At 47.4% G+C, this 10,804-nt stretch overlaps 1 pseudogene; it reads left to right on the forward strand.

The window, feature by feature from the left end:
- Nucleotides 1-8,812: 8,812 nt before the first annotated feature.
- On the forward strand, nucleotides 8,813-8,926 carry LOC136646979 (5S ribosomal RNA; annotated as a pseudogene).
- Nucleotides 8,927-10,804: the final 1,878 nt, after the last annotated feature.

Consider the following 10,804-nt stretch of genomic DNA (forward strand, 5'->3'; position numbering starts at 1 on the left):
AATTCGTGAATTCTTCATTATTGAAGGAAAATATCAGGATAAATACAAATATTTGAAGAATATGCAGCAAATAATCCAAGAATCAGACTCTACCCAGAGAACATCTGATGACAAAATTCATTGAGGAAAGTATGAGGATAACTTTTGGATACAGATTCCTTTCAGATCGGTTTCATGCTACTTTCATTCTCCTGAGAGCAGCGATCATCTGCCTCCAATATTAATTTCTGTAGTGAGGAGACAACAGATGATTGGGATGATGAGGAGAGAGGTGATGGTGAAAACAAGCCATAAGGAGAGAGAAGGGATGATGGAGGCAGTGAGTGAATGTGGACATTGGGCTGGTCAGGGTGAGAAACTCAATGCAGGATTCAATAGACCTGCTGGACCAGATCTGAGACAGCGGAACACGTCTTATGGGAAAGCCCTTTGGTTCTGTGGCAGAAGTGGGTACTGAATTGGGGTCTGTGGAAAGAGGGGGAAAGAGAGTGGTGACACCACAGAGGGTTTCTAGAAAAGAGTTACAGGTCTAAGGTGTAGCCAGAAAGAAGGGCTAGTCACGCTTAACTTGCCATTCAAGTTAGTGCAACCATTCCCCCCTCCCCCATCTCTAATATAACTCAAATACTCTTGGAGTTATTCTAAGAGTCGACTAAAATTAGAAATGGAATGAATGTTTTATCTCTAGATAGGCCAGGCAGTCTTATTGTTTTCTGCTAAGCCTCCTCTTGAACTTCTGGAATGCCAGCTTGGGACGAGGGGGAAAAGGTGCAGTCCTGAAATTTCTCCTGGAGAATAGTGAAAAACGATTCCCGGTCCACGGCTTCTCCATCCTTCCTTCGGCTCCTTTCTCTTTCGTCTTTTCGTTTGGTCAGCAGGTAATTATTACAAGCCTCAAACAATTAGTTTCCCTTCACTTGATTCAGGAGCAATAATATTTTTTTTTTTAAAAGCCTTTAAGTCCATCTAGGAGCATATTATATGGATTACTTCAAAGAACTCATTGATGCTGCAAGAAAGTGTTTGCCGCCTCAGGCTCCTGTTCTTTCAAGTCCATTTGTAGCTCCTTCTTAATGTTCTACTTCAAGGTAGGTTGTTGCCTTTGATGCTCTGCCAGCAGTGAGGCAAAAGGCTACCCGGGGCCCAGGGTTCAGGAAGGCATTCGAAATCTCCGTAAGCAGAGGCTGCGGTGCGTACGCCTGAAACTAAAATGATGACTTATGTTGGGAAGACATCATTCTTGAATATTTTTAGGGGGTTGACACCAAAATCTCAGGCAAGGCAGTGGCGGCCATGTTCGTTACCTCAGCCAGGATAGCCAGAGCCATAATGGATTGCCCCGGTGACACATACTTGTGACAGACACTGCCTTCAACCACATGTGTTTGTGCCAAGGTCACTCTTGCCAGCAAATGTCATCAGCAAGACAGCACCCATTTGTGAGGCAGCATCGTCCACCCTTAAAGCCCCCCACGTGTGGCCCAAGACTGTTCCCTCAACACACACACCCCCACTTCAGAACGTGTTCTTTTTCGCCAGTCAAACATGGACGTTGCAGTGGTGAGGTGGTAAAAAGGCATCGCTGGCCCAGCTTGGACCATCATTAAGTTGTTGTCCTTCTGGTAAAGAGCTTTTCCTGCTGTTTAGCCATAGCATGTGCTCATAAACGAGCACAGTTAGGTGGGAGAATCTCAAGAGGGGCATAACCAGGCAACCTTAAGGCCTCGACAGGTTCCTGGGCGAGAAGACAGCTCTTGAAATACAGATCAAATAGCCCAAACAGCCTGCTTCCCACAGGTGCCTCTGGGAAAACCCACAAGCAGCACCTGAGGGCAGTGGTGTAGCTAGAGGGGGTGCGGAGCACAAAGTTTTTTAAGCACCTGAACCCGTTGTGCAAGCAACCTCTCCCCCTCCCCTTTGGAGTCAGGCATACGCCTCTGTTTTGCTCCCATCACCCAGAATGGCTCTGAAGGGGAGCAGGAGGGGCTGTTTGCGCACCGCAGTGAGGCTCCCTGCAAAACTTAGTGCTTTGCACCCCCTCTAGCTATGCCACTGCCTGAGGGCAAAAGCCCTCTTTTAGCTGTTGCACCTCCACAACTGACATCCAGCGTTACACTGACTTTGAACTTGGAGGTTCACGACCAGTAATGACACTCTCCAGTATTCTCTCCTCACAAGGACTCTGTAAAGCTGCTGTGGTACTGCCTCTGTCACGGGGAAGTGGGCAGCACAAAGCAACTTTACAGTCCCCACAGTTTGGTCTGAGGTGATCCCAGATATTAGATGATCCTGCGCTTTGCAGTCTGCAGAGATGAAGAAACGTGGACAAAGGCACAGCTGGTCCCTCTTGCCTTTGGGACAATAGTGGTGGTATGTGTACATTGGAGGAGAGGGTTGGGGGGTCTGCCCAATTCATCCCCTGTTTCCATTACTGGCCTATAAATCACTACAGAGAGAATGAATGTTATCAGGAGCAGGGATCGCTACCTTAGAACTCTGTTTTATATAGTAAGTCCTTTCTACTGGACTCTGGATTAAATTTCTGGTAGCGCTCACATATCGTCCTTTAATTAAAAGCAAATGTCTCCATGGGGGAAACAACTCAGAAAATGTGAACTTCAGAGCTGGGGCTGAGGTTGAACGAGCGTAATCAAATGCAGCCCTCCAGATCTCAATCTTGGGGACATCCTTCTGCCTGGGCTCAGGATAGGCCCAAATAGAAGCTCGTGTTTCCCTATCAGCTCAGGCTCCCAGAGTCTTGGGTGGGAACCCATGAGATCATCTAGCACAACTTCATGTGCATCTTCATGTGCATCTCACACAACCTTCTATTAGTTGCCTTCAAGCAAAGGAACCCTTTGGTGTGCTGTAACAGGTGTGCTGTAGGAGCGCAACTTCTTCTGGGTTCTGTGGCTCTGTTTCTAGGGTAACTGTCCGTAGTAACGAATTGTCTGTACCTCTTCTTCCCTTCCTGGGCATGTGGCCTTTCCTCATCTAAAGTATGGTGACGGTGATTATGGGAATTTTAAGCAGGGCAATGCAGTCCTTGCAAATATGGGTGTTGGCGATGTTTACGGAGAAGTGGTTGGCAACCTTCAGTCTCGAAAGACTATGGTATAAGCCTACAGCACCCAGTATTCCTAGGCGGTCTCCCATCCAAGTACTAACCAGGCCTGACCCTGCTTAGCTTCCGAGATCAGACAAGATTGGGAGATACTGTTCAGTATAGGGAGATGGTTGGCAACCTTCAGTCTTGAAAGACTATGGTATAAGCCTACAGCACCCGGTATTCCCAGGCAGTCTCCCATCCAAGTACTAACCAGGCCTGTCCCTGCTTAGCTTCCGAGATCAGACAAGATTGGGAATGTGCAGGGGAGAAATGTGACATTGAAATAGTCGTCTCTGCCTCAAATGTGAGAATGGACCAACTTTAGGCTTATGCCTGCTGGATCTCTTCAGGACTTGGGAGCAGGGATGAGTGCATTCCTGACTCTCTCTGCATTCCATTCCATTATTGCTCCGCAGGTTTGCTCTCGTTCTGTTCTGCTCGCCATCTGGTTGCAGTGGCATGACTGGAGGGGGTGCAAAGCGCTAAGTTTTGCAAGGAGACTCCCCAAGGCGTGCAAGCAGCCCCTCTTCTTCAGAGCCATTCCCGTTGGGGGGAGCAAAACGAAGGCGTTTGCCCAGAAGGCCCCCCTGCAATGCTTCCAGAAAGTGTATGCCTCCGTTTTCCTCCCACTGCCTGGAATCGTGCCAAAGTGGCGGGGGAAGGGCTGCTTGCACGCTGCGGTGAGGCTCGCTGCAGAACTTAGTCTTTGCACCCCCTCTAGCTATGCCACTGTCTGGTTTACATGGAGAATTTTGGAATCCCAGAATCCAGTTCAAGTACTGGTGCATTTCCATTCCTTCTTGTCACTGTTACCCTTTCAGGCTTCCAATGTGCACTGCAAAGGCTTTTGAATGTTATCCCATTTACAGAACTCTTAATTTTCCAGCATCAGGCAAAGACGGTTTTATCTTCCCAGCGCTTTGGGTTCTCGCTGCAAATTTTAATTGCTGTGACGACTCTCTAATTTTTTTAATTAACAAATGAATCTTCCTTCTGCTGAGTCAGGCCGTGGGGTCATCGGAGCTCAGCCTTGTCTTCTCTGACTGCCAGTGGCTCTCCAGGGTCTTAGGCAGAGAAGGTGCCTAAGACCCCAGGTGTACCTGAAGATGTTGACAGGAATGTGAGACTTTCTGCAGGGATGGCTTGACCACTGAACTGCAAGCCTGTGGTCATGGTGAATATTTGGATCTGGAAACCTATTTTGATTTATTTTTATTTGAAAGTATAAATAACAATGAATCCATATGCAAAAGGGAAAGAGACAGGGAAAGTGTCAAAGGTCTCCTTTGCATACCCCATGCCAAGGGCAGCTGGCCCCTATGGGTCAACTAGGATCTGCACCAGCCCTTGAGCTGGCACAGAACCAAGGAGATCCGTGTCTGCCACTGTCTCCGCCCCCCTCCTGGACCTGATTTATCTTCTGGTCCGCCTTCCCCTGCACAGTTTTGCCAACTCCCCGCCTTTCCCGGGCTGTTCCCCTGCCCCCAAAGGCCTTCCTGCCAATCAGCAGGGAAACCTACTGCCTGGCACCCCAGCAATGCGTTCTTCCGGTGTGGAGGCCCAGCACAGACTCTGGCCTCTCCATTGGTGCAACGGGCTCACCGCTGGTGCCAGAGTGCCTTACAGCACTTTTATGACGCTCAGTGCTGGCGGTGTGGCTGGAGCACAGGATCTGGCTGTAAATCTGTGCCCAAATTCCACCCCCTTTTGGGGGATGAGTAGTACATTTCTAGCACATCAATATCAAACGAGACCATGGGATTTGATCCCCTCTAGCCCGAGAAGACATTTGGCTGGGGAGAAAGACTTCCGCATTTGCTGCCTGCAATGAAGCTGCCGCACATTGGTCTCAGTTCCTCTTAGACACTCTGAAACAGCTTCTGGGTGATGTGGACTGATCCTGAAAGCCTTTGAAGCAGGAATTCCTAAGTCAGAAGGCTTGGGAGGCCAGCTGCCATCCTTCCACCAAATAAACCCAGAACTACTAATGAAGAATTCCCAACTATGGGGGGGTGGCCTGTATTGGCTCTGTGCAAATCCCCACTGAACTCTTTTGACACTTAACTTTTCTCCTCGCAGCTCTTGCCCAGCTCCAACGCTTTTTCCATGGGTAGATGAAAAGTCTGTTTTTAGCCAACGCACTCGGGCCCACCCAGCCGAGCTGAACATCTAACAGTGGGCTCACTTCATCGCGGAGGGCAGTGTGTTTGCAAAGGGGAGCTAAGCTGGCATCTTCTTCAAATGAATTCCATCTGCTTCTGCTTCTCTCCCCCCCCCATCCCGTTAATACTCACTTTGAGCTTGCTTTAAAAAAAAAAACACAACCTCTTTGAATGCATTATGAATGGCACCCATTGCAAGGCATTTTAACATCTTCAAGCCAAGGGACAGAGGCCATTCACAAAGCCTGGGTTTGTTTGATTGCAAGGGAGCTGTGTCTGGATTGTACCCAGCCTGAACAAAAGATAAATATGCAAAGTGAATCAGGACAGAAATGAAAGCTACAGCAGGTCACGACTCCCCCCCCACCCCATTACAGGATGGTCTGAAGATCTAAGGCAGGCTTGGGATTAGACCACAAAGCAGCAGCGGCGGCCCCATGAAAGGGGGAAAAAATCTGAAAACGTTGCTTCACAAGGTTTCTTCGAAGCCGATTCCAAAACCGGCAGGTTCCCATAACACGAGAAGCCCACAGTATGCACAGGACAAGCTGGTGGGAGGACTGGCCAAAGTCTCAACAGATAAACAAATTATTATACTACAGGAGCAAACTTTCTTCCCTCGATTCCGGCTGCTTGGTCACCAAACAGACTGCAGATGGAAGGAAAAGGGTTTTCAAGAGCTGAAAACAGGAGGGTGGCCTTCCAGGTCCAGTTCACACATGCACTTGATTACACAACGCTGAGTGCTGGGGAGCTGAAGCCAGATCCAGGCACATCACGGAACGAGGCGCTGGAACGGAGTAGGCAGCGGATGGCATATTTGAGCACTGCCCTAAATTTAGCTATTAAAGAACTTCCCACAAGCATCAAGGGAGAGTTGAGTTTTGGAACCAGGTTTCCCCAGGGCTCAGCCACTATTTTAGCCATGACTCTCTACAATTTTATTTGTTTCAGTGCTCACCCCAATATGAACTGAGCCCAGACCCTTCCAAATTCAGGCCTGGCTGCAATGGAGCTTGCCACTGCCACCACACTGGGGCAGAAAGAGTTTGGCAGCATCGTTATTTAAAAACAAATTTAACTGCCCAATTCTACCGAAATCTCAATACAACAGCACTGGCACTCAATCGCTGGTGCAAATCTACATTGCTCCACGCTGGCGGATCAGGCCCAGGAAGGGGGCTTGGATTCGGTTTGCACTGCCACTGCTGAACCCAACTCCTCCCAGGCCCGACCCGCCTTAATGGATCAATAACATCATCATTCACAAGTGAGTCAATTGCCTAATTTCACTGAAAGGGTAAACCTATACCTGGACTATACTATTATTGAGGGGTTCATACAAGAAGGGCTGTTACAAAAAGGAATGTTATACAGCAGCATGTTTCCCAAACTGTGGATCAGGACCCACCAGTGGGTTGTGAGCCAATTTTTGGTGGGTCATGAAAAGTTTCTGAAACACTGAAAAAAAACTTTGCAAGCACCCTTGGCCAGTCTGCAGGAGAAAATTGTTAGCTGGAAGTCTAACCTGTGGTATGAGGTAATCTTCAGACCCCCAAATTAAAATGTCACATTTTCTGATCTTCTTTAGAGTGCTGTAAATCATATATGAACCCAGTTTCAGACTTTTGTCTAGCCTGAAAATCCCTAACTGCACATCTTGCTCTCTTCTAGGGAGAGTCTAGCAAATGTTTGTGCACACACTTACTACGTATATATAAAGTCTCTAGAAGATTCGGAAGCACATGGCCCCAGTTATTTATTTATTTAAAAGATTTATGTCCTGCCTTTCTTTTGCTGAGGAAAAATATAAAATATTTATTTTTTGTCTAGTGGGTCATGATGGATTTGTCGTTTTCAAAAGTGGGTCCCAATGCTAAAAAGTTTGGGAAGCACTGTTTTATGTGCTTTTAGGGTATAGTGTAATTGTCTTTTTTTAAAAATGCAGTTTTAATTATCTTTTGCACTTGTGCTTGTTTTGGGTTGCTATGAGTCCGCTCGGGGAGAATGGCTGGGTAAAAATGCTTAAATGAATGAACAAATGAATGAATGAATGAAAGGAAAAACAAAAGCCACTCCCAAGCACAGGAAATTAGCAAATTATGGAGAAAGATAGGAGACTCCCTGACCAGCTAGATTTTCATAGGCAGGAATTGTGCTCTCCAGACACACGTTTGCTACCTAAAAAAAGCTAGACTTTTAATTTACATGCATTAATTTAGAACGTCCCCAAATCTCAGTTTGTGGGACTGAGATCAGATTGAGAAGAGATTGCATCACCAATCTTCATTTTAACACTTTCTGAATCCCTCTCTCTTGAGGTCTTGACCTCATTTTTTCTTTTTTTTCTTTTTCTCTCCAGGATTAAGAGAAGAGGCACATGAGCATGTTATACATGACTGAGGATGAGGGATCAACAGGAAGCTTGTGGGGTAAAGACAGAGGCATAACATGGGTGGAGCCTGAGGGACACCTGCCCCGGGCGCTACGCGAAGTGGGGCACAATTTTTTTTAATGCTGTACTCGGAGGTCTGTTGCAGCTGAGCAGAAGCAGAGAGTTGGCCAGAGCTTCCCAGCTGACTTTTGTCTTTGAATGTCGAAACTCAGACAGAGTTGGCTGCACCTGGAGATCTGCAGAAGATGAAAGTCAACTGGGAAACTGCTGTAGAGGTAAAGGGGTGGCAGAAACATTATGAAGCCACTGCAACCCTCCTCTAAACTGGCAAGTGACCTCAAAGCTTCACGTGACATCACAATGTCAAGCGATGCCATGGTGTCACAGCCCTGGATGTCTCTGCCTCTGGTTACGCCTCTGGGTAAAGATTCGTTTTTGAGTTGATCTGGAGACACTGAGTAAAACACACAGCTGCCCGAGCACCTGCTCAAAGGCAACATTCTAGCCCCATTTGGGTCAAGGAAGTTTATGACATGGGTAAGAAATTAGCTACTTATGAAGCTGAAATGAGCAAGTAAGAAGAGGCTTTGGAAATGTGCCTGCTTCATACAGAGAGGAAATATATTTTCAAAGCTTAGCAGTTTGCAAACCATTCAAAAGTGGAATTTATGACCCACTGGAACCTCCTCAGCTTTGGAGAATGGCCTATGGCTTGGCAGGGTTCAATGGTTCCTTCAAAATTTGGTGTGAAGATGTTGCAGTTGATCTCCCCTCCCCCCCGCCCTTAGCTACACCACTGAGTCAGTGACATGGGTCTGCACTGGGGTGAGACAGCACTGACCTGGTGCCTCAGCAATGGGAATATGTTCCCTCTTCCTTCCAACAGCCACCCCATTGTCAATTTTGCACCCTTTCACAAATAGGAGCCAAAATTACTGAATGAGGGGTTGTATGCTGTGTATTTTCTAGTGGCTGTTTGCTGGCGTTCTTCTGTATCTTTCTAGACACAGAAGAACCCCTTTGGGACAGGGAGCCAATTAATTGTGACTCTTTGGGACAAGGAGCCATTGAATTATTGGGTTTTGTCTGTAAACCACTTTGTGAATTTTTTGTTTGAAAACCAGTATGTAAATATAACAATAACATGCATGCTGTTACCCTGCACATGCCTGATCTCATCTGATCTCGGAAGCTAAGCAGGGTCAGGCCTGGTTAGTACTTGGATGGGAGACCGCCTGGGAATACCGGGTGCTGTAGGCTTCTACCATAGTTTTTCGAGACTGAAGGTTGCCAACCATTACCAACAATATGGGGGGGGGGGGATTGCTTATGAAATGGACCCTCCCCTGTTTTGGCTTGGCACTAATTCTCTTTCCCAAATTTTGCATCTGAATTAGCAGAACCATCAGTTAACAATACAGGAGCACTCATCAACTGGCAGCCCAATCCTACCAATTTTCCAGCACCGATACAGCCATGCCCATGGGGTTGTATGCTGCATTCTGCAGTAAGGGGGGCAGTCCCAGAGGCCCTCTTCTTTCCATCAGTGCTGGAACATTGATTAGGCTCTGAGCTTCCTTTACTTGGCCTACCTATTATGGTTAGAAAGTGGGGTCTTTGTGATATGCATTGTTTTATGCTAGCTCTTTTCGGAGTGATGGACAGCCTGTTGATGAATGGGGCTTTTCTCATAGTCTTTTTACTTACAAGTGTAAGAATTGAGCAGGTATTAACAGAAGCAAGCAAACAGGTAGGTAGACTCCTGCCACAACATCATCACCAACTCCAGAGCAGTGGTAGCTGGAGGGGTTCTTAGGGCTGCATGAACCTGTTGCTAGCTACCTGCCACTAGCAGCAGGTTCTAGCTACCCCTAGTGCCGCAGGTTCCTCTGACCGCAATAGATTTTGCAGGTGCTTGAACATGTTGTGCCAGCACCTGAATGTGCAATGCAAGCATCCCCTCTCCCTCCCCTTCAGAGCCATTCCGGGTGGTGAGAGCAAAACAGAAATGGTCCCATCATTTTGCCTCCATTTTGCCCCCAGAGCCCGGAATGTCTCCCAAGGGGGTAGTGAGGGTCCACTTGCACGGCATGTTCAGGTGCCTGCAAAACTTAGTGCTTTGCATCCTCTCTAGCTATGCCGTTGGTCCAGAGCAGCATCAGCCCAGTCCTCCAAGCTCCTCTCATTATATCTTTCCAGAAGTCTCTCCTGCCACAGCGCCCGACCATGGTGGGAAACTGGATGTTGAATCTGATGAACTTTTGGCCAGATCCAGCAAGAATGCTCTTACTTCTAGCCAAAAGCAAGCAGTCCTAATTTCAGATGTTCCTACCCCACTCTCTACATTTAGATGGGGTGAACTGGTTACATAAGAACAGCCCCACTGGATCAGGCCATAGGCCCATCTAGTCCAGCTTCCTGTATCTCACAGCGGCCCACCAAATGCTCCAGGGAGCACACCAGATAACAAGAGACCTCATCCTGGTGCCCTCCCTTGCATCTGGCATTCTGACATAGCCCATTTCTAAAATCAGGAGGTTGCGCATACACATCATGGCTTGTACCCCGTAATGGATTTTTCCTCCAGAAACTTGTTCAATCCCTTTTAAAGGTGTCCAGGCTAAACGCCATCACCACATTCTGTGGCAAGGAGTTCCACAGACCGAACACACACTGAGTAAAGAAATATTTTCTTTTGTCTGTTCTAACTCTCCCAACACTCAATTTTAGTGGATGTCCCCTGGTTCTGGTGTTATGTGAGAGTGTAAAGAGCATCTCCCTATCCACTCTGTCCATCTCCTGCATATTTTTGTATGTCTCAATCATGTCCCCCCTCAGGCGTTTCTTTTCTAGGCTGAAGAGGCCCAAACGCCGTAGCCTTTCCTCATAAGGAAGGTGCCCCAGCCCCGTAATCATCTTAGTCGCTCTCTTTTGCATCTTTTCCATTTCCACTGTCTTTTTTAGATGCGGCGACCAGAACTGGACACAATACTCCAGGTGTGGCCTTACCATCGATTTGTACAACGGCATTATAATACTAGCTGTTTTGTTCTCAATACCTTTTCTAATGATCCCAAGCATAGAATTGGCCTTCTGCCGCCACACACTGGGTCGACACTTTCATCGACCTGTCCACCA

Source organism: Tiliqua scincoides, chromosome 3, assembly GCF_035046505.1.
Source record: "Tiliqua scincoides isolate rTilSci1 chromosome 3, rTilSci1.hap2, whole genome shotgun sequence".
Lineage (NCBI taxonomy): Eukaryota > Metazoa > Chordata > Lepidosauria > Squamata > Scincidae > Tiliqua > Tiliqua scincoides.